Raw genomic sequence first — 26,982 nt, 5'->3', positions numbered from 1 at the left:
TCTGCCACTCTCAAAATGCGTAATTCTATCTGCTACCCTCTCCCCTTCCTGCACCTCCAGCACAGAGACCTAAGCAGCAATCTGCAGGGATATGAGAAAGGCAGGTCTTCCAGCAGCAACAGCCGAACAGCTGTCAAAATAAGCTGTAACATACAGTAGTTTTCAAAGTAGATGCAAGATCCCCACATTCACAGCTGCCGGATCTCCTGTCATCCCTTCTCATGTCAGATCAGGTCTGTGCGCACGTGGATGATCAGAAAGGGCAGGAATAAGGCAGATTTACAAACTGCAGCTTTTGATGGGGATGCAGGGTTGTAATCTCCGTCTGACATTGCTGTCATTATAAAAAGTTGGTAGGGCAGGGGATTAGATAAAATTATGTAGAGGTGGGCACGAAAGGCAACCGATTGAAGAGGATGGCACTAAAATAGAATGGACATAAGTCTAAAGGTGACCACACACACGATACAATAAAATTATCCAATTTTATGGCAATTCGATAAAAAAGATCAGATTTCCTGCAAAAATAAAATGCTTTTTTTTATTCGAACAAGAAATCTGATCGGATTTCCCATTTTTATCTGATAAAAGTTGATCGGGAGTGGTGTATTTTTCTGATCAATTTTCATGAAAATTGAATGGTGTGTGGTAGATTGTCAATTTATTAATACATACACCCAATGTAATGATCAGTGAAGTATCTGATGATCAGTACTAGCTCTATCAGCACAATAGTAAGTATTTATTCAAAGTCTGATCACACGTGATTGGGTGTACAGTAATATTCAGGAACACAGGAGAGTGATAGCCCTTAGTGGCAGGGGCTATCACTAATAAGAGAGTGGTCGTACAGGCAGAGTCGGTAACAGATCGGTAAGGCAGAGGTACAGAATCGTCAGACAAAATAGAGTATTCAGGCAGAAGTCGGCAACAGATCAGATTGGCAGAGGTACAGAATCGTTAGGCAGAGAGTAGTCGGGGGTACAGGCAAAAGGTCAAACACAATAATAATCAATAACAGTAATAATATAATTCCTAAACTAGTGGGAATCCCCGGGGTCCTGCCAGTTCAAGCACACACGGATCTGACTAAGGTCTGAGAGCTTTCACTGCGAAGTTTCAGCAACAACAGACAATGAGCCACTGACATCCCCAAGCTTAAATACAGACAGGCAATTCCAAACAACCCGCCCAGAACAGCCTGACCAATCAGCAACGAGACCCAGCAGCCTGATGTCAGCTGACCAGCAGATCAGCTGACCCGTCTCCTAAGCCCATAAAGGTCCTGCCGCTCCGTGCACGAGCGTGCCGACCTAAGCTGATGTGCTACTGAGAGACCTGTTCTGCCAGAGGCTGCGCAAGATGTCTGGGAGGACGCGGCAGCCGCCGAGGTGATGTATGACGTGGAAGCGGCGGCCACACCGCTCTCCGCCGCTGAGGTAATACTGCTATACCTGACATTACCCCCCCACACACACACACACACGAGGCGTGGCCTCTGAACACGCCCCTGAAAACTTTTCAGGATGTGATGAGTGAAACTGTTGTTTTAATTCCTCAGCATGAAGACGATGAGCCGGTACCCACGATCTCTCCTCAGGACCATAACCTCTCCAGGGAACCAGATACTGCACTGAATTCAAGAACCCTGCGAGAATGCAAAATCTCCTCAATTTCATATTCAGGCTCCCCATCAATCACAACTGGGGGGGGGGGGGGGGGGAGAGGAAACCACATGTACAGCAGGTTTTTAATAAAGAAACATGAAAGTCTTTACACCCCTCAAGGTAGCTGGAAGAGCCACTCTATAAGCTACCTCATTGATTTTTTCAGAAATGGGATATGGACCAATATATTTAGGGCTCAACTTTGCTGATGGTTGTCTTAGAGCTATATGACGGGTGGAGACCCATACCATATCCCCTGGTGAAAAATCCCACTCAGGGGAACGCTTCTTGTCCGCTTGTCTTTTATGAATCTGAAAGGCTTTCTCCAGATTGATTTTTACTAAAGCCCAATTTCTCTTTAAGACTTCTGCCATTCTACCAATGCAGGAAAGGAAGAATTTCCCACAGGTAATGGAGAAAACTTAGGTGACCTCCCTGTGACCACCTGAAAAGGTGAAAATTCTGAGGAAGTGTTTATCAGATTATTACGGGCAAATTCCGCAAAGGGAAGGAATTTTACCCAGTCATGTTGTGAATCGGCCATGTAACAGCGGAGAAACTGCTCAAGGGACTAGTTCATCCTTTCTGTTTGACCATTAGTCTGAGGATGATATCCTGAGGAAAAAGACAAGGTCAAACCCAAATGTTTTCAAAAAGCACGCCAAAATTTAGAAACAAATTGCACTCCCCTGTAAGACACTATATTCTCCGGAATTCCATGCAAGCGGAAAATATGAGTGACAAAGAGATCTGCCAGTTCCTGAGCAGATGGAAGTTTTTTCAAAGGCACAAAATGAACAATCTTACTAAAATGGTCCACTGCCACCCATATCACCGGTTTCCCTTCAGGACTAGGGAGTTCCCCTACAAAGTCCATGGAAATGTGAGCTCAGTGGGTACAGGCAAAGATTGCAGTGTCCCTGCTGGAGCCTGCCGGGAAGGTTTGTTCCTAGCACAAACTGTACATGATGTTACAAACTCTTTGCAATCGTTCCTGATTGAAGGCCACCACACACAACGAGACAGTAACTCATAAGTTCTGGTCATACCGGGATGTCCCACGTTTTTGTGACTGTGAAACAATTGCATGACTTGCAGGTGTAAATACAGTTGGACAAATAGCAGACCATCTGGTTTCCCCTCTGGGATATCTTGTTGATAAGGACCCAGAGTGGTTGCCAGATCCTCCATGGGTTCTGTGGCTGCCACCACCACATGTTCAGGCAAATTACTGAGTGGGGATGAGGGCTGAACTGTCTCTGGTTCAAAGCAACGGGACAGTGCGTCTGCTTTGACATTTTTATTACCAGGTTTGTAGGTTATTATAAACTTGAATCTGGAGAAAAAGAGTGCACAACGAGCTTGTCGTGGATTGAGTCTTTTTGCCCCTTCAATATACTCCAAATTCTTATGATCTGTGTATACCGTGATCACATGCTCAGCCCCCTCTAACCAATGACGCCACTCCTCAAAAGCCATTTTGATGGCAAACAACTCCCTGTTACCTATGTCATAATTATTTTCCACTGGGGAGAACTTGCGAGAAAAGAATGCACATGGATGCAACTGTCCCTGAAGCCCCGAATGTTGAGACAGAACAGCCCCCACTCCTATCTCTGAGGCATCTACCTCTACAATGAAAGGTAGAGTCACATCCACGTGTCGGAGAATGGGAGCGGAGCAAAAAAGTGTTTTTAACTGGGAAAATGCAGCACAGGCCTCTTCAGACCAATTGCAGGTATCTGCCCCTTTTTTGTCAGATTGGTGAGGGGGGCGACCACAGAGGAGAAACCCTTAATAAACTTTCTGTAATAGTTGGCGAATCCAAGAAATGTTTGGAGTGCCTTCAAACCAGAAGATTGAGGCCACTCCAAAACAGCTGAAACTTTCTTAGGGTCCATGGATAGACCGATGGTGGAGATAATGTACCCTAAGAAGGACACTTCAGAGACTTCAAATAAACATTTTTCAAGTTTTGCATACAAACAATTTTGTCGTAACTTATCCAACACAAACTTGACATGCTCCCTGTGTTCCGTGAGATTTTTGGAAAAAAATCAAAATATCGTCCAAATAGACGACAACAAATCGACCCAGTACCTCCCTAAAAATCTCATTGACCAACTCCTGGAACACAGCTGGAGCATTACATAATCCAAAAGGCATGACTAAATACTCATAATGGCCATTGGGTGCATTGAATGCCATTTTCCATTCGTCCCCCTGCCTAATGCGTATCAAATTGTATGCCCCTCTGAGGTTAAGCTTAGAAAAGACTCGGGCTCCAGACACTTGGGAGAAGAGGTCATCAATTAGGGGCAATGGGTACTGATTCTGAATGGTAATTTTGTTCAGAGCTCTGTAATCAATGCAAGGATGGAGTCCACCGTCTTTTTTCTGAACAAAAAAGAATCCTGCCCCTGCTGGCGATTTAGAGGGACGAATGAAACCTTTCTCGAGGTTTTCTTTAATATAATCCTTCATGGCAGTTTGTTCGGGACCTGAAAGATTGTATAAATGGCACCTGGGAGGCATAGTACCGGGTCTTAAATCAATGGGACAATCAAACTTCCTATGAGGCGGGAGTTTGTCAGCAGAGCGTAGGCAAAACACATCAGAATAGGCTTTATACTGCTGAGGAACACCCTCCACCTGAATCTCAGTAGAACACAACATAATTTTTTCCAAACAGTGTTCTTGACAGTCAGGAGACCAGGCCATCAGTTGCCCTGTGTTCCATTCTATCTTGGGAGAATGTTTGCGTAACCAAGGGAGACCAAGAACTACAGTGGAGGAAGACATGTTTAACACATAGAATTCTATCTCTTGCCTATGCAGAACCCCCACGTGACAAATGAGGGATGGAATTTGTGAGAGTGGCTGCTTTTTCTGCAAGGGAGAATCATCGATGGCAGTTACATTAATTTGCCTCTCCATGGAAAGAACTGGAATTTTCCATTTCAAAGCCAAATCTAGATCAATGAAGTTAGCTGCTGAGCCTGAATCTATAAAAGCCTGAGTACAAAACACTTGATTTTCCCAAGTGATAGAACATGGTAATAACAATGTGCCATTCTTTGGAGGTAAAACAGGTTTGCCCAGGGTAGTACCTCCTACTACACCTAGGCGGAGAAGTTTTCCGACTTCTTACTACAGTTTTGAATCAGATGACTCTTCTCCCCACAGTACAAGCAGAGACCCTCTCTCCTTCTCCTAGTCTTCTCAGTCTCTGACAATTTGGAATGGCCTATTTGCATAGGTTCATCAGAACTAGTTGAGACCAAGGGAGTGGTGAAGACAACTTTAGAAGAAACACGAGACCTGCCCTGCTTGTGAAACTGAATTCTTCGGTCAATCTTGATGGCCAATGTGATAGCCTCATCAAGTGTTTTCAGCATGGGGTGACTGATCATGACGTCAGATACAGATTCAGATAACCCCGTAAGACAACGTTCTAATAGTGCAAACTGTTCTCACCTAGACGACACAGCCCACTTTTTAAATTCTGAGGCATAATCTTCAACAGTATTATGACCCTGACGAAGATTTTTTAACTTTCTCTCTGCTGTGGCTGCTATATCTGGGTCGTCATATATAACAGCCATGGCCTTAAAAAATGCCTGTATGTACGTCAAAGCCTCATGTCCATCAGACAGATTATAGGCCCAGGTCTGCGAATCACCATGAAGTAACGTTTTAATTAACGTTACTCTCTGTGCTTCTGTGCCTGATGATAGTGGTCTCATTTCAAAATACGACATACACCTGTTCCTGAAATTTCTGAAATCGGACCTAAGACCAGAGAATTTCTCTGGAAGCGCCATCTTGGGTTCGATGACACGAGCGGGAGGCACTGAGGATGCAGAAGCCTGAAGATTGTGCACAGCATCAGTCAAAAGATTTATTTGAGACTGTTGTGAAGTGACTGTACGGTTTAACTGTTCAGCAGCTGTGATTAGGCCCTGAACCTGCTGACACAGTGCCTCCATAATAATATTAGTCTGTTGTTATGTAATGATCAGTGAAGTATCTGATGATCAGTACTAGCTCTATTACCACACAATAGTCAGTATTTATTCAAAGTGTGATCACACGTGATTGGGTGCACAGTAATATTCAGGAACACAGGAGAGTGATAGCCCTTAGTGGCAGGGGCTATCACTAATAAGAGAGTGGTCGTACAGGCAGAGTCGGTAACAGATCGGTCAGGCAGAGGTACAGAATAGTCAGACAAAATTGGAGTGAGTATTCAGGCAGAAGTCGGCAGCAGATCAGATTGGCAGAGGTACAGAATCGTTAGGCAGAGAGTAGTCGGAGGTACAGGCAAAAGGTCAAACACAATAATAATCAATTACAGTAATAATATAATTCCTAAGCTAGTGCGAATCCCCGGGGTCCTGCCAGTTCAAGCACACACGGATCTGACTAAGGTCTGAGAGCTTTCACTGCGAAGTTTCAGCAACAACAGACAATGAGCCACTGACATCCCCAAGCTTAAATACAGACAGGCAATTGCAAACAACCCACCCAGAACAGCCTGACCAATCAGCAACGAGACCCAGCAGCCTGATGTCAGCTGACCAGCAGATCAGCTGACCCGTCTCCTAAGCCCATAAAGGTCCTGCCGCTCCGTGCGCGAGCGTGCCGACCTAAGCTAATGTGCTACTGAGAGACCTGTCCTAATTGAGGAAACATTGAACATGTTGTGTGATACATTGGTCAGATTTTTTAAATGTTACAGTCAGAAAAATTGATTGCTATTCTTTAATTGAACAGATATTTTAAAAATTGTACGGCGTGTGGCCAACTATAATTGTATGGGAAGATGGAAGTGTTGGTTGTGGATCACTTGCTAAATTGCTGCAGAGAGTGTGTGGGGGAGTGTGTATTTGCCCTAATGGGAGAGAGACTCACAGACAAAGATGTACTGCCTGGAGACATCTTTAATAGACACAAGTAAGTATTAGGGGGAATAGCCAAATAAAACACTTATCAGTATTAATCCCTTAAGCTAGATACACATGCTGGATTAAACTCAGCTAACTGGCCATTAAGGACCTTCTGGGCTGAGAATCTAGTGTGTGTACAGGAGCGCCCCAACATCATCTAAAGATGCAGCATGGCAGATACTTAGTGACAATGGTGCTTGACTGACCCCTAAGCACATTGTTCTCTTATACTTTCCTCCACTGGAAGCAGTTCCATCTTGCACTGTGCAACATCTCTTCACGCACCTCCTTTACAACAGGCACATTGCTAGCCTCTTGGCTAGAAAACTGAATGTATAGCACTGGGCCTCAAACTGTCCACTAAGGAATCGAGTCCCAATCGTGTGTGTGTGTGTGTGTGTGTGTGTGTGTGTGTGTGTGTGTGTGTGTGTGTGTGTGTGTGTGTGTGTGTGTGTGTGTGTGTGTGTGTGTGTGTGTGTGTGTGTGTGTGTGTGTGTGTGTGTGTGTGTGTGTGTGTGTGTGTGTGTGTGTGTGTGTGTGTGTGTGTGTGTGTGTGTGTGTCACACCACTCAGCATGAAAGCAGACATTTTAGCATTGTACCTCAATTACTGTAGATGCAGTTCTGCAGTTCTAAACCTTTTAGTAAAGTAAAATTACACCTTACGAATCTATCAATTTTGTTAAGGAATAACACACACCATGTATTAAAAAAGTGGGATTTAAAGAGGAACTCCAGTGAAAATAATGTAATAAAAAAAGTGCCTCATTTTTACAATCATGATGTATAAATGATTTAGTCAGTGTTTGCTCATTGTAAAATCTTTAGTCTCCCCGATTTACATTCTGACATTTATTACATGGTGACATTTTTACTGTGGGCAGGTTATGTAGCTGCTGCTAGCTGTTTTGGCTGTTGGAGACGCGTACGTTAAAAAAGGGCGCCGGGGAAAAAAGGGCGCAGGGTTTTAAAAGATAATCATGAATAACGTTTAAAAAAAATTTGTGTTATATTTCGTTTAAAAATAATGTTTTATAAAGTTAAAAATCATTAAATAATGTGTATAAAATAGGCAATTTTAAAAACGTTAATCTTCCTTGTTTAAAAATTGAAATTGATAATAACGTTTTATAAAACATTAATAAAAATTTTACTAAAGCTATACCTAACCCTACTCTCACACAGAACCCTCCCTGTACCTATCCCTAACCCCTAGACCCCCCTGTTGGTGCCTAACCCTAAGACCCCCCTGTTGGTGCCTAAACCTAAGACCCCCCTGTTGGTGCCTAAACCTAAGACCCCCCTGGTGGTGCCTAACCCTAAGACCCCCCTGTTGGTGCCTAAACCTAAGACCCCCCTGTTGGTGCCTAAACCTAAGACCCCCCTGGTGGTGCCTAACCCTAAGACCCCCCTGTTGGTGCCTAACCCTAAGACCCCCCTGTTGGTGCCTAAACCTAAGACCCCCCTGGTGGTGCCTAAACCTAAGACCCCCCCTGTGATAAGCATTAATAACGTTTTTAAAAAATATGGTGCGGTTTTTCGTTTAAAAATGTAAAAAAAAAAAAAAATTGTACGGTTTTTCCTTTAAAAGTAATGTTTTAAAAAATATTGTACTGTTTTTCGTTTAAAAATAATGTTTAAAAAATTATAAATCATTAAATAATGTGTAATCATGAGAAACAGTTATAAAACATTAAAAGTCTCCGGGCGCCGCTTTTAAAACGTTATTTTTCTCCGGCGCCCTTTTTTCCTGTTGGGCGCCGATTAAACGATATTTATTATGGGAGTGAATGGCGGCGCCCTTTTTGTCCACCTGCCTCATGCGCCCAAATTTCCTGCTTCCGTTGGAGACAGCTGTAACCAGCTATTTCCTGTCTGTGAACCTTGTTACATTGTGGCAAACTGTCAAAAGTACCGCGGTCCTCAGAGCTTCTTGTGGGAGGGGTTTCACCACAATATCAGTCATACAGCGCCCCCTGATGGTCTGTTTGTGAAAAGCAATAGATTTCTCATGTAAAAGGGGCTATCAGCTACTGATTGGGATAAAGTTAAATTCTTGGTTGGAGTTTCTCTTTAACTCCTATAGGACCACTGTAACGTGTAGTAATGCATACCAGCTTTTTTTACCTTGCTGCTGCCGATCGTTGTGTTGCTGTCATTCGTTTCGGACGCAATCCCGCCGTTTAGTGATAGGGGAATGGAAACAGCTTGTTCCCAAACCTGATTGCAGTGATGTGATGAATGTAAAGCCGGAATATGCAATACTCCGGCATTTTATTCCGAAAACAAATGTAAACAGATACACTAAGGCCTCATTCACATCATACGCGCTTCCATGCACATTTGGAAGCGCATATGATGTGGTGAACGGGAAAAGGGCATAGACAGCCCTTATGCCATTCACATCTACTGCGCTGTGCAGCAGTATGATGTGCTATGATGCGCTTGCATACTGCTGCCTGCATTTTGCTTGCAAGCGCAGAGCTGACCCATCACTGTCAATGGAAGGGATCAGCAGCGCAGTGGGTAGGGGCGCAGATGGCGTGCGATCGTACGTGTTGTGCGTCTGCGCTGTGTAGATGTGAACGAGGCCTTAGTACTTCCGAGTACTGTTAGCAATACTTCAGTGTAGCACCATCTTGTGGCCAAAAAGTAAAAATGCCCCACAAATACATTATACATATATTTATATAAAGATATACATATATACAAACATTTTTATTAAATTTTAACCCCTTACACCCCTACCCTATAGTTACCAAAATAAAACACTTGTAAAAAACCCCACAAAAAATGACACCATGGCGTCATGTGCATACGATGTAGGATGTGCGCAGCCACGCTTGTACACTACGGCCTTACCAGGCCGACTCAAAAGAGGTTGCCGGGTGCACTTAGGTAGGATCGGAGGGGCAGACAGGAGAATGGGGGGAGCAGTGGGCATCAAGACAGCTTCCACTACATGCCTGCTTCCCTTGTTTTTCCTATTTACTTCGGCTCTGGTATCCTTTAGGGGGCCAAAGACTGCTGGTACTCAAGTGGTTAAGGACATGATTGATAATTGATAATGCAATCATTCAGGATCGATTAGGCCTATTGGATACTCTGTTTTCACACAATAGGATCGGAGTAATCTGATTGACAATAAGATCATTCACTAACAATTAATGGGCATCTTTAGACAAATAGGGAGAGAGGGCTTGTGAGTTTAGACAAATAAATAATTAATTAGAAAAAACACAGAAGGAGCGACAATTTATGACATAAACAGATAATATGGGTTGGTCGGCTGAAGAGCTTTTGTCCCACTCAGAACCGGGAACCAGGTCTTTCCAGCGATCTTCCTCCACAAGATGTACTGGCAGATATGCTCCTCCGTCCACTGAACTTCAGTCCTGGATCAGATGTATTTCCACTCCTCGCAAATGCTACCTTAGGCGGCCGTATTTATGCATAGGATTGTCTGCACAGAGGTGTCTTGGATGTGCAGGAGGAACCAAGTTTGTGCCTAGATTACTCCAGCTGCTCTGTATGCTTTACACTTGTAAGCCACAGGCTGCAGGAGCTCTTGGAGCCAGGAGCTGGCTCGGTTTGTGTGAGGGGTAATGGCTAGGAGAAACTCCACTCTGCTCTGCGTATCTCACACAAGCAAGCAGCAGGCACCTGGAGGTGAGTTTGTGAGCTGACAGGCTAGTGCGTGGTAGAAAGGATAAAAGGTGGCTGCCGTGTAGTGTAGTTAAAAGCATTACAATATTACTACCGTAATAAACAGCGACGCGTTTCCGAGAGCTCAACTCTCTTTCATCAGGCTAAAAAAGCCTGAGGGCTAATCGCCAAGAATCTCAGGTGAGATTATTCCAAGTTGGCTAACCAGTTTCCTCAAATTGTCTATTGAGTGCGCTCTCTCCCGCCCCTTCCTTTCCCCCCCTTGTCCTTTACAGATGTCCTCACCACCCAGAGTGGCTTTTAAAGGAGCAGCATCAACTAACATACTTTGCCTATACTTTACATCGGTATTGCCAAGATCGCTCCCTCTGTCAAGTACAGAGGTCAAACAACCCTTTCTTCCTTATAAACAGATAATGAGCATGATTCTTTCATTCTCTGCGTTGTAATGGATCGCTGCATGTAGGCTTTGAATGTATGCATGCTATAACACACACAGTGTCCATTGCAGTACACACACATTATAACACGTGCATTATGCAACGTGCACAGTGTCAATCCAGCCTAGTAGTTGTAATAGAAATCTAGTCTTTTGGATCAATCTAGCCCAGCCTTTCTCAACCACTGTTGTCTTCAACTGCCCTTATATTGATCTTAAAGAAAACCTGTGACTTTGAAAAAGGAAAACGTTACATACTTACTTCAGTAGACGAAAGCCTCTGAATCCTGCAGAGCAGGCCAGATTTACCATAAGTCACTGTAGGCACGTGCCTACTAGGGATGATCACAGATATACAAATTGTTTTGAGTTGATGCAAATGTATGCAAATTTTTATGCTACTGTATGCAGCTTGAAAATGGACCAATTAATTTAAACCTAGGTTTCAATTGGCATATATTTGCATAAAAATGTGCATAATTTTGGAACAATTTGCATCTCATTGATCATCCCTAGTGCCTGATGATGGAAATGAAGCTCAGTCCCCTCCTCAAGTGCCTCCCTCCTGCCTTACCTATGCAGAGTCCCAAACGGAGTGCAAAAGAGGTTACTCACCCAGGTCTGGGCATTCCATTGACTAGATCTCCCTTCATTTGAGAGAACCTCTAGCTACCTAATACTTTGGGGCACCTATAGGTACCTAATACTTGGGAGCACCTCTAGCTACTTAATATTGAGGGTACTTCTGGCTAACTTATACTAAGGGGTATCTACCTAAGGGGGTAGCTACCTATGAAGGGCAAGTTAAGTAAGGGAGAAGTGACAGCTGGGACAGCCAACACACTTGCGGTGCGGTTCAGCGGGTCTCTGTAGGTACATGGAGGGCGAAGTCTAGGGTGCCACGACATCTGTACTAATAGGCTTCTGTGAGGTAATTCCTGGCCTGCAGCAGGGGCTTATTATGTCCTCCTCGAGACCACCACTAAATGCCAGGACCCTCTGGAAGTTTGCAGCTGCGTCCCATTTATAAACAAGTGCATCCACAATGCACAGGGGCAGGAAAGCTTACGCTTGTGCAGCAGCTTACTCTAGGTGGAAAAAGTCAAGGCTGGACAGCTCAGTGCTACAGCACAGGTGTGATCTATCTTCCGCTTGTGCAGTGTGGTCAGCTCCAGTCTACAAGCCCTTGTTGAGGAAGTCTGGGGGTCCCAGCCCTGGAATGGCAAAGTAGAGGGGACAGGGGAATCCTCTGGTTTATATGAGTGTCTAACTTTTTCATTTTTTAAAGTCACGGGTACTCTTTAATGTACAAAATGCAAAAATTATAATAAAGATATCCCAGAATACCTAAAACTTACTTTTACTCTTAAATTTAGTTTAATATCTAGACACACATATCAGAATAAATCCTTGACAGTGACACATGTTAACAGTCAGGACTAATACCATATAAGATTGTCCGGCTACTGGAATAACATCTCTAAGCTGGGTCGCTCACTTCACGCATCAAAGCAGAAACAATCATAATTTGCTAGACACACATGCATGTCTGTATGACAAAAATTTGGGGCATCTGCAAATTTTACTGTCATATATTTTTTTTTTTTTCAAAATAATGCTGGCCAAGCAGAAGACAATTTAGAAAGGAGCAGTTAGAATAACTTATCAAGTAAACTGAATGAGATTTGATCCAGTCCTTCTGGTATACTGATATAAATAAACATTCAGACGCTACAAATTCATAGTTTTAAAAAATAACATTTTAATTGCCATGCAGCCTTATTCATTGAGCTGATTAAATGTATTTAATATATTGCTCATATTGAATTAATTTAAAGCAAAACTCATTTTAAGTTTTCCATAGACTTGGGAAGTGGAATTAACCAGCTGAGCGGTCTGGACGAGCTCAGCTCGTCCAACACCGCCAGCGGCTGCCGCTCAGGCCCTGCTGGGCCGATTTTAACGAAATAAAAAGCAGCACACGCAGCCGGCACTTTGCCAGCCGCGTGTGCTGCCTGATCGCCGCCGCTCTGCGGCGATTCGCCGCGAGCAGCGGCGAAAGAGGGCCCCCCTAGCCGCCTGAGCCCAGCGTAGCCGGAACAAAAAGTTCCGGCCAGCGCTAAGGGCTGGATCGGAGGCGGCTGACGTCAGGACGTCGGCTGACGTCGATGACGTCACTCCGCTCGTCGCTATGGCGACGATATAAGCGAAACAAGGAAGGCCGCTCATTGCGGCCTTCCTTGTTTATTCTGGGCGCCGGAGGCGATCGGAAGATCGCCTCCGGAGCGCCCTCTAGTGGGCTTTCATGCAGCCAACTTTCAGTTGGCTGCATGAAATAGTTTTTTTTTAATTTAAAAAAAACCCTTCCGCAGCCACCCTGGCGATTTAATCAGAACGCCAGGGTGGTTAAAGCTTGCCAATGAGGACAGTTACAGCCATTCTTACCATGTCAGAGATTTTGGGGGCCTTTTTCAATTACTTTTTTCTACTAGTTTCCTTGTAGTAGATATTGCCATACCTTAACAATATTATTTTATTTATTAATTATTTATTTATTGTATTTATAAAGCGCCAACATATTACGCAGCGCTGGACATTAGTTAAGGTTACAGACAATATTTAGGGGTTATATACAGCAATACGACAATACAGGAATACAAGAAAAAACGGATCACGCAGCACAGTATGAGTACAAGGCAATGCTTAGTCAGTCACTGGATGGGAGCATGGAGATTAGGCAAGTTGAGTTCACTCAAATGCATAGCATACGTGCACAGTAATGGAGGTGCATGATCAGGTAGGACACAAAAGGAGGAGGACCCTGCCCGAAGGCTTACAATGTAGAGGATTTGTATAGGAATCTAGAACAATAAAATGCTTTTAAGGCACCAACAAGCAAGAAAATACACAGAATAATTTTTGACAGTACTTTTTCGCCTACTATTACAATTGCAGAGTGCTGAAAAGGTGTTTTAAACAGAAGATGGAAAATTATCTCCTGGGAGAAAACTTAAAGGAAAAAGTGAATTGAATAAGGGCATAACTTTTCTGCACTATCTACAATTAAAAAAAGTCTAAAGATTCATTTAAAACTATCGTAAGGCTGATTTCGACTTACTACATTGAAAATATAACATAAGATTGAAGGAAGAAACCGCACTACCTCTGTTACCCTGTGCAGGGTGCTGGAAAGCAGACGGCAGGTCAGGATGCAGGGAGGATGAAATCCGCACACCAACGGGTAAAGTCCAAGGGTTATTTATTAAATCAAATCCAACTCACAAAACAGTAAAATGGCTGACATGTTTCGGATCATATCCTTACTCATAGCCTAAACACACTGACATCTTGGTGGATCATATATACAGCCAAGACCGCCCCTCAGGGCGTGTACTCATGAGATCATAGAAGATCAACCTTGATTTAAATTTAAAGGTGCAGGAACCGAACCTGCCAGAGTATATATATATATGTCCACCATTACAATATTTCCATACAAAGATTGACAAGAAATACAATAGCTAAAATGCATGAATACAAACTTACAAAATTACAAAAATTACAAAAATAGCAAAATAGCAAAGGTTAAAACGATATCAATATATAAAATTAATATCCCACCTGGCATTCAAACCTTTCGGCTCCCTAGTACCCTTCTGTAAAATCCAGAAGGCCTCTCTTGTTCGTAACTTTTTGTATACATCCTCCCGTTTAATTGGAACAGTAACCTTCTCAATACGTTGAAAGGTGAAGCCCTTCGTAATACAACCATGTTCCTCCCTGTAATGTCTTGCCACATTGCTGATATTGTCTGTCTTCCAAGAGGCCCCATTGTAGTGCTCAGAGATCCTTTGTCTTAAACAATGTGTAGTGCAGCCCACGTATTGTAGACTGCAAATTGTACAGGTGACCACATAAATGACAGATTTTGTGTTACAATTAATAAATTGTCGTAGAGGAAAAGTTTTTTGGTTAGCAATGGAGGAGACATCACGCGAGGAATGGTGGTAAGCACAATAGTTACAAGAAGAAAATCCACACCTGTACGACCCAACAGTGGATAACCATGTGGGGTGCTTAGGTGCAGAAGAGGACTGGAACAAACTAGGAGAAAGGATGGATGCCAGGGATGGAGCCTTTTTATAAGCAAATTTACAGCCCGGTTCAAGCACCTGTTGTAACTTATCGTCCGCATATAAAACTGGGATATATCCCTTGATAACTCCTGTGACCTTATCATATTGTTGGCTATATGTTGTTATAAAGTTAAGGGTGCTAGCATTGGAGTCCTGTGTCGATATAATGTCAGGATTATTCTGTAAAAGTTTATCTCTATCTTTGGAGACAGCAATTCTCTGGGCCCTGTCTAAGTCGGAGTCGGGGTAACCTCTAGACCTAAAACGTGATTTAAGAGTAGAAAATTCATGTAGTGTGAACTCATCTGTAGAGCAGTTCCTTCTAGCTCTAATGTATTCCCCCACAGGGACATGGTTATCCACTGTTGGGTCGTACAGGTGTGGATTTTCTTCTTGTAACTATTGTGCTTACCACCATTCCTCGCGTGATGTCTCCTCCATTGCTAACCAAAAAACTTTTCCTCTACGACAATCTATTAATTGTAACACAAAATCTGTCATTTATGTGGTCACCTGTACAATTTGCAGTCTACAATACGTGGGCTGCACTACATGTTGTAACCTGCCTGGCGTTCTATTAAGATCGCCAGGCAGGCTGCGGGAGGGTTTTTTTTTAATAAAAAAAAAACTATTTCATGCAGCCAACTGAAAGTTGGCTGCATGAAAGCCCACTAGAGGGCGCTCCGGAGGCGATCTTCCGATCGCCTCCGGCGCCCAGAATAAACAAGGAAGGCCGCAATGAGCGGCCTTCCTTGTTTTGCTTACATCGTCGCCATAGCGACGAGCGGAGTGACGTCATCGACGTCAGCCGACGTCCTGACGTCAGCCGCCTCCGATCCAGCCCTTAGCGCTGGCCGGAACTTTTTGTTCCGGCTACGCTGGGCTCAGGCGGCTGGGGGGACCCTCTTTCGCCGCTGCTCGCGGCGGATCGCCGCAGAGCGGCGGCGATCAGGCAGCACACGCGGCTGGCAAAGTGCCGGCTGCGTGTGCTGCTTTTTATTTGAGCCAAATCGGCCCAGCAGGGCCTGAGCGGCAGGCTCCGGCGGTACTGGACGAGCTGAGCTCGTCCAGACCGCCCAGCAGGTTAAGACAAAGGATCTCTGAGCACTACAATGGGGCCTCTTGGAAGACAGACAATATCAGCAATGTGGCAAGACATTACAGGGAGGAACATGGTTGTATTATGAAGGGCTTCACCTTTCAAGGTATTGAGAAGGTTACTGTTCCAATTAGACAGGGCTGATGTATACAAAAAGTTACGAACAAGAGAGGCCTTCTGGATTTTACAGATGGGTACTAGGGAGCCGAAAGGTTTGAATGCCAGGTGGGATATTAATTTTATATATTGAAATCGCTTTAACCTTTGCTATTTTTGTAATTTTGTAAGTTTATATTCATGCATTTTAGCTATTGTATTTCTTGTCAATCTTTGTATGGAAATATTGTAATGGTGGACATATATATATATACTCTGGAAGGCTCGGTTCCTGCACCTTTAAATTTAAATCAAGGTTGATCTTCTATGATCTCATGAGTACACGCCCTGAGGGGCGGTCTTGGCTGTATATATGATCCACCAAGATGTCAGTGTGTTTAGGCTATGAGTAAGGATATGTTTCGAAACATGTCAGCCATTTTACTGTTTTGTGAGTTGGATTTGATTTAATAAATAACCCTTGGACTTTACCCGTTGGTGTGCGGATTTCATCCTCCCTGCATTGAAAATATAACCATGTTTGGTAGAATATAGAAATGAAAAAAAAACAAACAAACAAAAAAATAATTTTGTACATCCATAAAAGCAAAAAAGACAATAATGGCAGTCATGGCAGTAGCTGCTTACCAGGCAAGCCTTTTATACACATTTGCATGGATGAGACAGAGTATATGCCATTAATGGGGTAATAAATGACAGTAGATTTATGCTCCAACAGTTATTCCAAGCTGGTAGTTTTAATGGGTTGTTTCAATATTCAGCTTACAGTAGGCATGGTCGGCCTTTGACCTGAGCGACCAGAGCGGTCGCTCAGGGCGCCGGCTTCCAGGGGGGTGTACGTGATGTGCATTCAACTGGCACTGGCCACATTTCTACCTGCTGGCGCCGGGTCAGTCTGTGACTGCTGCTGCGAGTGGTAGCTCCGCCCCCTGGTGCCGCTGGGGGTGAAGACTCCAGGAACCTGCTGCTGCCTCATCCTGAGTCTGTGTGAGCCATAGCACCACCCCTTGGCTCACAGGCGATGTCTGCGCACTAAACAGAGAGAGACCTGCTTGTCACTCCTGACTCCTGGCCATCTTCTGTCCCCAGCTACAAGCAGAAAAGTAAGATACCCCAACTGCCTCCTGGTTGGGGAAGTGGGGGGGGGTGCCTATATACGCTAAAAGGGGATCTGCTTGTATACTATACACTATTTATCTGCCTAGCTATATACACTAAAATGGGGATCTGTTTATATATACTAAAGGGGGGGGGGATCTGCCTATATACACTAAAGGGGGGGATCTGCTTCTATACACTAAAAGAGAGGGGGTGTGTGGATCTGTCTATATACACTAAAAAGGGGGGGGGGGATATGCCTATATACACTAAAGGGGGGGGGGGATCTGCCAATATACACCAAAGGGGGGTGGGGGAAATCTGTCTATATACACTAAAGGGGATCTTGATTGTCATCATTGTAAATGGGATGATCCCTGTGATTTCTTTGGTTTGCTTGGGAAAAGAGAGCGTTAACTCAAACCAGTTAAGACAATATGGGTCTGATCCAATTTGTTTTTTCTCCTAAGTTTTCTCCTAGGATATAATTTTTCATCTTTTATTTAAAATAACTTTTCAGCACTCTGCAATTGAAAAAGTACCAAAAAGCTGGTGAAAAAGTATTGTCAAAATTATTATTAGAGTATTTTCTTGATTGCTGGTGGCTTTAAAGGGACCCTGAGCAGATCGCATGGGTATGCATATAAGCATACCCACGGCTATTTGGTTAAGAGGAGACACTTACCGGCCCCTTACGTAATCTTCCTGCTCCCGGGCTGGCTGCTCTCCATTACATGGGATCGGCGACTTTCACATAAAGTCATGCTGTGACCCCTCTTCCATGCATCATTTTGCGGTTCATGCGTGGAGGGGAGGAAGAAGCTAGGAAGCCTGCACATGCACAGAGAGGACGTGCAGGTTCCTCTTCCGGGGTCACAGCGTGACTTTATGTGAAATGGAATGGATAGCAGCCAGCCCGAGAGCAGGAGTGCTTACTAAAGGGGACGGTAAGTGTCTCCTCTTAAATAAATAGCTTTTTTTCTGGACAATATGTACAGTTTTTCAATCTGCTGTGCAAAACACTTGCTTTTTTTCCCATACGTAAACAGGCATGGTGTGCAGCAAAACATTTTGCATTTTAATGCCCTGAAAGTGTGATCCCTCCCTTTAGCTGGACAAATAAGAGTTACATAATATAATATATACATCATTTCAGAGAGGCCCCTTTTCCATGGATGGCTGAGCTGCGTGCTTATCGGGCAGTTAGCCTCCCAACTGCTGGCCACGAGCGCGTCTCAGCTCCAATTTTATATAATCAAATGGCACACCACTTATGTCATTATTTAACATGTGGTGGTGTTACCCGGCAGCAAAAATACATGGTTGCCCTCAGATATGATTGTATATGGAAGGCATATTTCCAACACCCATGCCGAGAGCTAGCAAGTGCCTGAATTCACTGCCTTTATCTTCCTGTGGAAAAGGAGCCGAAGCAGAGGCGGACATAGGGCCGTGCAGGCCGTGCAGCCGCACAGGGGCCCCATGCCCTCTAGTGCCCATGCAGCTGCACTACAGTTAGGGCTTGATTATTCTGTAGGTTCTTCTGTATGGATTTCTCTCTGAAACAGTGATGATATTTGCTTGTGGCCCAGTCATACACAAGTATAAAATGTGTGCTACATTAACATAGTGCCTACAGAATGTAACCTAGATTCATGCACTTTTATGTTCTCAACATTATTTGGATCCAAACGTAATATGATATGATAATGGCCACTCACATGCGGCCCCTTTATTTATTCTGCACAGGGGCCCACTGTTGGATTTGTCTGCTAAGACTCATTCAGTCCTTTATCTGTGTTTCATCAACACAACACTTGCGATCTCAATATGTGTTTTAAAGGGACGAAGTGGCATCCATGATTTCACTACTAGCAGGGGTACACTTATTTGTGATGAGATCTCATAGAATAATCTCTCATACTTTCAATTCAAAGGCAATCCCTTTAGTCACACCTGTGACATTCTGAAACACCAATATTTAGTTCGGCTTTCATAACCATTCTGTAAAGTTGTACTCAAATTTTCACATTTATTGCATGCAAGTTTAATGTTTCTACTTGTATAAAACACTATGTGAAAGGAAAGTCCAGACGCTCAATGAAACACCATGTAGCCATGCAGCATGGGGTTTCTTCTGTTAGACCTACAGCAGTGGCATGGTCTTCTATGGCTTTAGTCACACCCTTGACATCTGTCAGTATTATATATACTGTATAGTTGTTTGTTTGTTTTTTTATCTTAGGCTTCTTTAATATTATCTACTGCTGCTGCTGCTGTTGCTGCTACTCTGTTCTGCACATTTAGTCCTATTGTATTTCTGTATAATCTCATACTTAGCATTAAACAACTACAGTATATAAATGCTAAATCTTTAACATACTAGTGAATGTATTTATAATTAGCTCTTGAGCTATTTAATATGCTTTAAGTACAATGATTTGCTTTATGCCTCTTTAAGATTGCCCTGGAGTTTAAAATCCTGAGCCTGCAGAATCAGCAACTACTGTACAAGCAGAATACTATGGGGAGTTGGCTCATTAATGGTTTTTCTAGATCACCAATCAGCTGAATGATGCTGCTCTGATGAAGAGATCGTTTTCATAGCTACTCTTCTCCAGCCTCACAGCTGAGCCTTTACAGTCACGCAATCCTCTGCCTAGAAAGGCTTTAAAGGAGATAATGTAACAAGGCTCTCGTGCTCTTAAAGAGGCACAGACCTGGCTCCTTAGCAACACATATTATGCTTACCATGAAAGTGAGCTAGCATGTTTGCCTTAGTTCTGCTGTCATTAAATACAAATATAAAAATAAACAAGGGTAATATCTAATTTCCCCCTAAGACTGTTTTAGTCATTTAATAAGAAACTTGTGTGACTTAAGATCAAACTACAACATGCAATGAAATACAACCATTAACATTGTTAGGCAATAATATATCTATGCATTTATTTGACATGCAGAGCTGGGACAAGGTCCTCCAGCACCCAAGGCTGAGGCACCAAAGTGCGCCCCTCCATCCCTTCCACCCTAGCAGTCTCACACTGATTGCTAAGAGGTGCCCCAGGGCCCCCGACACCCCCCCCCCCCCCAAACACCTTAATATCTAGTTATTTGGCTTGCAGTCACTGCCATGTATCCCCTTTACTTTTTTCTCACTGCAAACAGAATAGGGGAATGATAGCTGAGTGAGTTATGCGCCCCCTCCTACACTGCGCCCTGAGGCTGGAGACTCTCTCGCCTCTGCCTTGGCCCGGCCCTGTTGACATGTTATAATGAATATGGTTTTATTTTGCCCCAACACAAGTTAACCCACTTGATTTGAACTGCTGACCCTGACACGAACATGATTAGATTGTGAGCCCCTCTGACAGTTAGTGACAAGATTATATACTGTGCTGTGGAAGATGTCAGCGCTATGTAAACACTAAATAAATAAAATCTGATTGAAAAATATGGTGCTTTCTTTATCCTATTTCTAGCTTTTAGATTTATGATGATATTCATTTTCTTCATAGATACAGTTCAAATAGGGTCACTTTTTTTTTTTTTACAAATGCAATTTGAGGGCAGTGCTGTTAATTTGGGTGCACAGCCCATCAGTTAAATCCAATACCACCATAGGCTGCAATGTAAACTTGTGGATTTTGAGTGTTGGGTGAATAACATAGGTGATAGTATTATATAGCCAAGTGCCGATGCTCGGCCACTGAAGTAGCCAAGTGCACAGGAAGTTGACTTGGGCGGTTGCCTGTTAGCAGCTATTTAATAGAAAAGTGCTGGCAGGACTGGATCTCTCATGAAGCAAGGTGCAGAGATTACAGGGGCAGCATTTTTGTGCTGTGTTTACACTAACAGCATGCAGTTAGAGTAGGAGGAGAAGCGAGAGGAGAGCGAGATGAAGAGGTCATCATTGGAGAAAAGCATCTTGTTGTGCTGTGTGAGGAGTCTGATAGTAAGTGAGGAGGGGGGAGGGGGAGGCAAGAGAGCAGCAGTGTTTCATTTGACTTGCACAGCAGAAGAGAGGAGGTGGCACTGCTGTCCTGACTAAGGAGCAATGGAGTGGTTGAGGGTGAGCAGTTTGTTTGTCACAGACTCACAGCCAGCCAGTGTGCTAATGTAGTGAGCAGCAGCATGTCATGTGAGAACATAAATGAAACAGAGTAAATTGTCGGGTGCTGTGCGATCATTCCAAGTGGGGAGTGTGTGCAGTGGCGTAGCTAAGGAGCTGTGGGCCCCGATGCTAGTTTTACAATGGGGCCCCCCAAGCACTCTATACATAACAATTGATATGATGCACCAAAACCTGCCAATGGCAACTACAGTGTCAGAGGTGCAAGAAGGGGATGGGGAACAGTTTGTTAATGATTACCACTATTCAAAGTATCTATAGAAGTGATTATTATGAGCACAGGATTAATAGAGAGCTAAAGCTGTATTTGAGGGAGAGCCCTTCGGGGCCCCTCTGGCCCAAAGGCCCAGATGCGGTCGCTACCTCTGCAACCCCTATTGCTACGCCCCTGAGTGTGTGTATGTGTGTGTGTGTGGGGGGTGCACATCCTCACAAGTTTGCCTCAGGCAGCAAAAAGTCTAGAACTGGCCCTGAGTGCTGGTGCTTGGTATGTAGTGCTGGAGAGCTCTGGATATAGGCAATGGGGCTCGGCTATGATATACCGTAACTGAAGTTCAGATAGAGGATAGGAGTTAGGAGGGTTAGTGGTATGGGGCATTAGGGGGTAGAGGACAGAGGAAAATTTCAGGGAAAGGATAGCTGGAAAAGGAGCAGGGTTCCCAGCAGTCGCTATTGCAACCTGGATCCATGGTCTTGAAGGGTCCAGTACCCAGCCCCTGCTCCCTGAATGCTCCCTGAATGCTCCTCCCTGTCTTCACTGAATTCCGCCCTAATTCCTCCACCTTCAATAGGCCCATCTCTCTCCCACTTACCTCATCACACTCAATAGCCTTCACTCTAACACCCCAGGCCCTCAATAAATCCCTCTCCTGTCCTTCCTGCCAAGCAGCAAACTAGATGTGGAAAAAAAGCACACGAAACATACAGAAGAGGCAGCAGTGGCTGCAAAAAAGCCATGAGATGCAGCTATGGATTGGAAAAAGAGGTAAGTAATGCTCGAGCTGCCATTTGTTACTGGGGTCTGATTTGTTACTGGTATCTGACATTGGGGTCCATTTGTTACTGGGAGCTGTCATCTGTTATAGGGTTCTGCCATGCAGGTATGTCTCTTACTAGGATCTGTCATCAGGTTGTGTGTTATTGAGGTCTGTCATCTGTTACTGAGGATTAATCTATTTGTGGAGTTGAAGCTGCATTTTTGTATCCTTGCCTTATGCTGGAAAACCTTGTCCCACAAGTAAACCTCATGCAGCAGCTAAAACAGTCAAATCTTTTGTAAAGGGAGAAGGGCTTTCTGGTAAGATGCCCGTACACTTATCAATCTTCCCCCTTTGTAGAGAGGAAGAATTCACTAGACAGGTGGTGTGCCAAGGCCCATCAGACAGCCCCCTGGACGTGGTACAGTATTCAATGAAGGACTTGGCACCATCACATCAGCATCATTTGCTATTTTATTAATTCATAATAGTCAATAGTAACAACAACATTTTGGGGTAATCTGTCACTTTATCAATTTGTGCTATTGTGGAAACATGCAGATACAACCAAGTATTTGGGACATTTCGGGCCGTCCCCCACCCACACTGAACTGATGTGTGTCACCACAGGGTACCAGGTACTCCTTCTTGTTCCTTGCAGACCAAATTCCAACTTCCATATGAGTATTACCTCAAAACAAACGCCTCGCATAGTGTAAAACCAGCGACATTTATTGTTATAAAATTACACTCACAAATTCCTTTCTTTTAATAGTCAGCACAGAGTTTTGGGTACGGGCTCTCCCCCGCTTAGTTGGGCCCCGGGCTGGCACTTGTAGTCCCTCCACTGTAATCGAAATGGCGTGTACTTCCACTATCATCACAGCCCAGGACGCTGCTCAGCAACCCACGTGGAACTCCGCTCTTACTTCCGCATCCTAAATCTAAATCTTACATGTTTCGTCGTATTGACTCATCAGAAGCTTCTGTTCATACTCCTAGGTTCCATAGTGCCCAAAGTTTTTATCTGAAAGCTTTCTCTTCGGAGCACCAGTGGGTTACCCGAATTGCAGGTCGGGTTTGGGTAACCATTTTGTTTCCAATCGGGTTGTGAGTTTGGTTGCGGGTGCGGGTCGGGTCGTGGGTAATGAAAGCAAGCAAGCATGAGATAATTTAGTCAAAAGTAAAAAAAAAAAAATCTTAAACACTTCCTTGGCTTTGGTTTTTGTATAAAAGTAGGTTTCACTTACTTAACAGCCTTCCAGTGAGACTACCAATGTGTATTTTATAATAAAATTGAAATATGGGTCATGGGTCAGGTTGCGGGTCTGGAGGCCTGCAGGTCGGGTGCGGGTACCAGATTCACCAGAAAACGGGTTGCAGGTCGGGTATGGGTCTGAAAAATTAGACACGCGCGGGCCTCTACCTGAAATCTCCTTGGCTGACATGGTGGTTGGCAGCACAGGGTCAGCCTGATCCATGAATCTTTCTTTGATCCTATATTTATGTGCAGAGATACGTTTTTCAATTTTTTGTGTGGTTTGCCTATATATACCATACTGAGAGTCACAGGTGTAATGATCTTTGATCTTAAATGTTGTCCCCAGTTCTGGACAGATGATCTCATTCCCAGCCAGGGCACTATCTGCAAAGAGTTTGTATGTTCTCTCAGTGTCTGCGTGGGTTTCCTCCGGGCACTACGGTTTCCTCCCACACTCCAAAAACATACGGATAAGTTAATTGGCTTCTCCTAAAATTGGCCCTAGACTACAGTACTTACACTACATAATATAGACATATGGCAATTGTAGGGATTAGATTGTGAGCTCCTTTGAGGGACAGTTAGTGACAAGACAATATATATATATACACTGTACAGCGCTGCGTAATATGTCGGCGCTATATAAATACTAAATAATAATAATAATAATTCCCTGTAATGACTCTGTTGCAGTGCACACAGTTCATACAGAACAGATACAAAATAAGCTAGGATATGCCTGCAAATCATTCCAAATACATTTAGAAGGAAGGAAATGTCATCATTTTTAATGGCAAATGTACATTATTACTGCAGTACTAGATGCAAAGTACAGTCTCACTTTATCCTCTGGGAATGCTGGCCCTTTTTACTATTTCAGAGTGCTCTGGGGATGTGTCCAAGCTGGGATTATCACCTGCGCATTACCAAGCTTCTACTGGCAGCAGTAGGAAACCTAGAGTGGGAATTCGAGGAAATGTCATTGAAAATTGATTTAAGCAGCTGTGTCTCTGCCATTACAACCTACTATCAAATAATGGCTTTACCTTAACAAAGAATGAACTTGCATTTTACCCCAGTATAGTTTTTACATCATAGATTGTCACACTGTGCCATTTGCTGAATTTCTACAGCTATGCCTTAAAGAGAATCTGTATTGTTAAAATCGCACAAAAGTAAACATACCAGTGTGTTAGGGGACATCTCCTATTACCCTCTGTCACAATTTCACCGCTCCCCGCCGCATTAAAAGTAGTCAAAAACAGTTTTTAAAAGTTTGTTTATAAACAAACAAAATGGCCACCAAAACAGGAAGTAGGTTGATGTACAGCATGTCCACACATAGAAAATACATCCATACACAAGCAGGCTGTATACAGCCTTACTTCTGAATCTCAAGAGATCACTTGTGTGTGTTTACCTTCTGTCCCCAGCTTCTCTCATGCACTGAACATTACAGGCTTCCTGCAGACAGCTCTGCCTATGTCGTTAATTCCTCAGTATGTGACAGACCAGCTCCTTTCACAGCCTCCAGAGGAGGATTTTTATCCAGCTCTCTTCTATCACTGATAAGATAGCAGAGAAGCTGCTGGCTTATGTAAATAAAACACACACTGGAGTGTGCATAGAGGAACAGTTCAACACTGAAGAACTTGGCAGCCTTCCAGACACAGGCCGACAAGTCTGACAGGGGAAAGATACATTGATTTATTACAGAGATGGTTATAGTAGAAAGAGCTGCAGTGAGCCAGAACAGATTAGAATAGGTTTAGGAACTTGTAGGATGGTAGAAAAAACGTTGTAATTTTTGTTACAGAGTCACTTTAAGGGCCCAAAAGAGTCAAGACTGTCTGCTACTGTTACACCTCCTTGGATCGACTGACAAATATACAGTACTTCTGCTATCCTTGTGCTTGCCAAGTTAACTGTTTACAGTTTTATACCATCAGACTGTCTCATTATAGTCATAGCATTAAAAGTTTTATTGGCACACTATTATTATTATTGTGGTACACTATTTAGACTTATAAGGAGTTTTTCAAGCCTGTATTGTTCCTCCTCACCCAATGCTAATACCTTCACCTTACTGTACATGCCAACCAAACAATAGAAATAAATGGAAAGGTAAACAACTGGAGGAGTATGCATCAATTCAATACACAATATTGTACATGTAAAATACCATAATATAAAACTTACAACAAATGTAACCAAAACATTATTTCAAAATATGCAACCAAATAACAGACTCCATTAATCTTTAATAATTAAATGTACTTCTCATTTTACACATATGTTCAGAATCAACATAATCTAGAGAGCTTGCAGGATAGTCATTAATATAACAGAACATGGCCTGTGTGTAAATTCTGCCTTGTATGTACATAGGCAGCCTGACAGTAAAGAGTGTGTTATATAAGTGCAGAGAATACTGCAGACACTTTTCAAATAGGACCACAAGACAAGAATGGCCAAAAGAGGCACCCGTTGTCTGATATTCAGCACTGCAAGTTCAGGGTACAGCAATTGCCTTGTCTTCTGTTACAGGCAGAGATCACCCACTCAAAGTAGTAGTATAATTGAACAAGGGCTGTGCTCCTAACAAAATAGCCTACATCGTTGAACTAACCTACATCCCATTGACTTCACTATCCCCTTCTCCTCCCTAATTCTAACCCTTAACCCTCCTGCCTATGCGCTTGTCACTGGATGTAGGCACATTCGACGGGTAGGCTATTTTGTCAGCAGACCTGCTTTGCCAAAATGGAGAGATGCTGCAGTGTGTGTTCATTTTGCAGCACAGCACAAACTGATCTACTAATGGACTTAATGACTCGCATGGATGAAGGTCTATAGAGCGGACCGCAGACACCAAGAAGTTATGGCCCGAACTGTTCGCCGGCGAACGGTTCCCGGTGAACTTCTGTGGTTCGCAAACTTTTCCGGAAGTTCGGTTCGCCCCCATAGTGCATAATTAGGGTCAACTTTGACCCTCTACATCACAATCAGCAGGCACATTGTAGCCAATCAGGCTACACTCCCTCCTGGACCCCCCCCCCCTTATAAAAGGCAGGCAGTGTGAGGCTTTTCACTCACTCGTGTGCCTGCAGTAATTAGAGAAGGGAGAGCTGCTGCAGACTCACATAGGGAAAGCTTAGTTAGGCTATGTAGGCTTGTTAGCGCGCCGCTTGCTGATTCTTATTGCTAAAAAAGCACCCCTCAGCAGCTCTTTTCAGAGCTAATGTTGTTCTTGTGATCAATTTTTTTTTTGTGGCCCACTTGCATTATATACAGCCCTGTCAGTCAGTCGCAGCTGACCTTTGGCCCCTTGGTGGTATAATTACTACTGTGACAGGTGCACATCGTAATACCCATCACTGCATATACCTACCTGTTGTTCCCTTCAGTGCACCCACCTACCTACATGAGCGCACGCAGTGTC

General features: G+C 43.6%; 1 protein-coding gene across 5 annotated transcripts in view; it reads right to left on the bottom strand.

Moving 5' to 3' along the window:
- The window catches only part of AHRR (aryl hydrocarbon receptor repressor), a 456,078-nt gene that overhangs the window by 249,859 nt on the left and 179,237 nt on the right, over positions 1–26,982 (bottom strand). The window contains exon 2 of one of the 5 annotated variants that reach the window (XM_068236647.1): positions 24,382–24,495. The exons of the other annotated variants lie outside the window; for them this stretch is intronic. The gene's annotated coding sequence lies outside the window, so the exon portion shown is untranslated. The remainder of the gene's footprint in view (positions 1–24,381; positions 24,496–26,982) is intronic. 5 annotated transcript variants of the gene reach the window in all.

This window comes from Hyperolius riggenbachi, chromosome 5, assembly GCF_040937935.1.
Source record: "Hyperolius riggenbachi isolate aHypRig1 chromosome 5, aHypRig1.pri, whole genome shotgun sequence".
Lineage (NCBI taxonomy): Eukaryota > Metazoa > Chordata > Amphibia > Anura > Hyperoliidae > Hyperolius > Hyperolius riggenbachi.
Note: the sequence above shows the minus strand (reverse complement) of the source record. Positions and strands in the feature narration are given on the sequence as shown.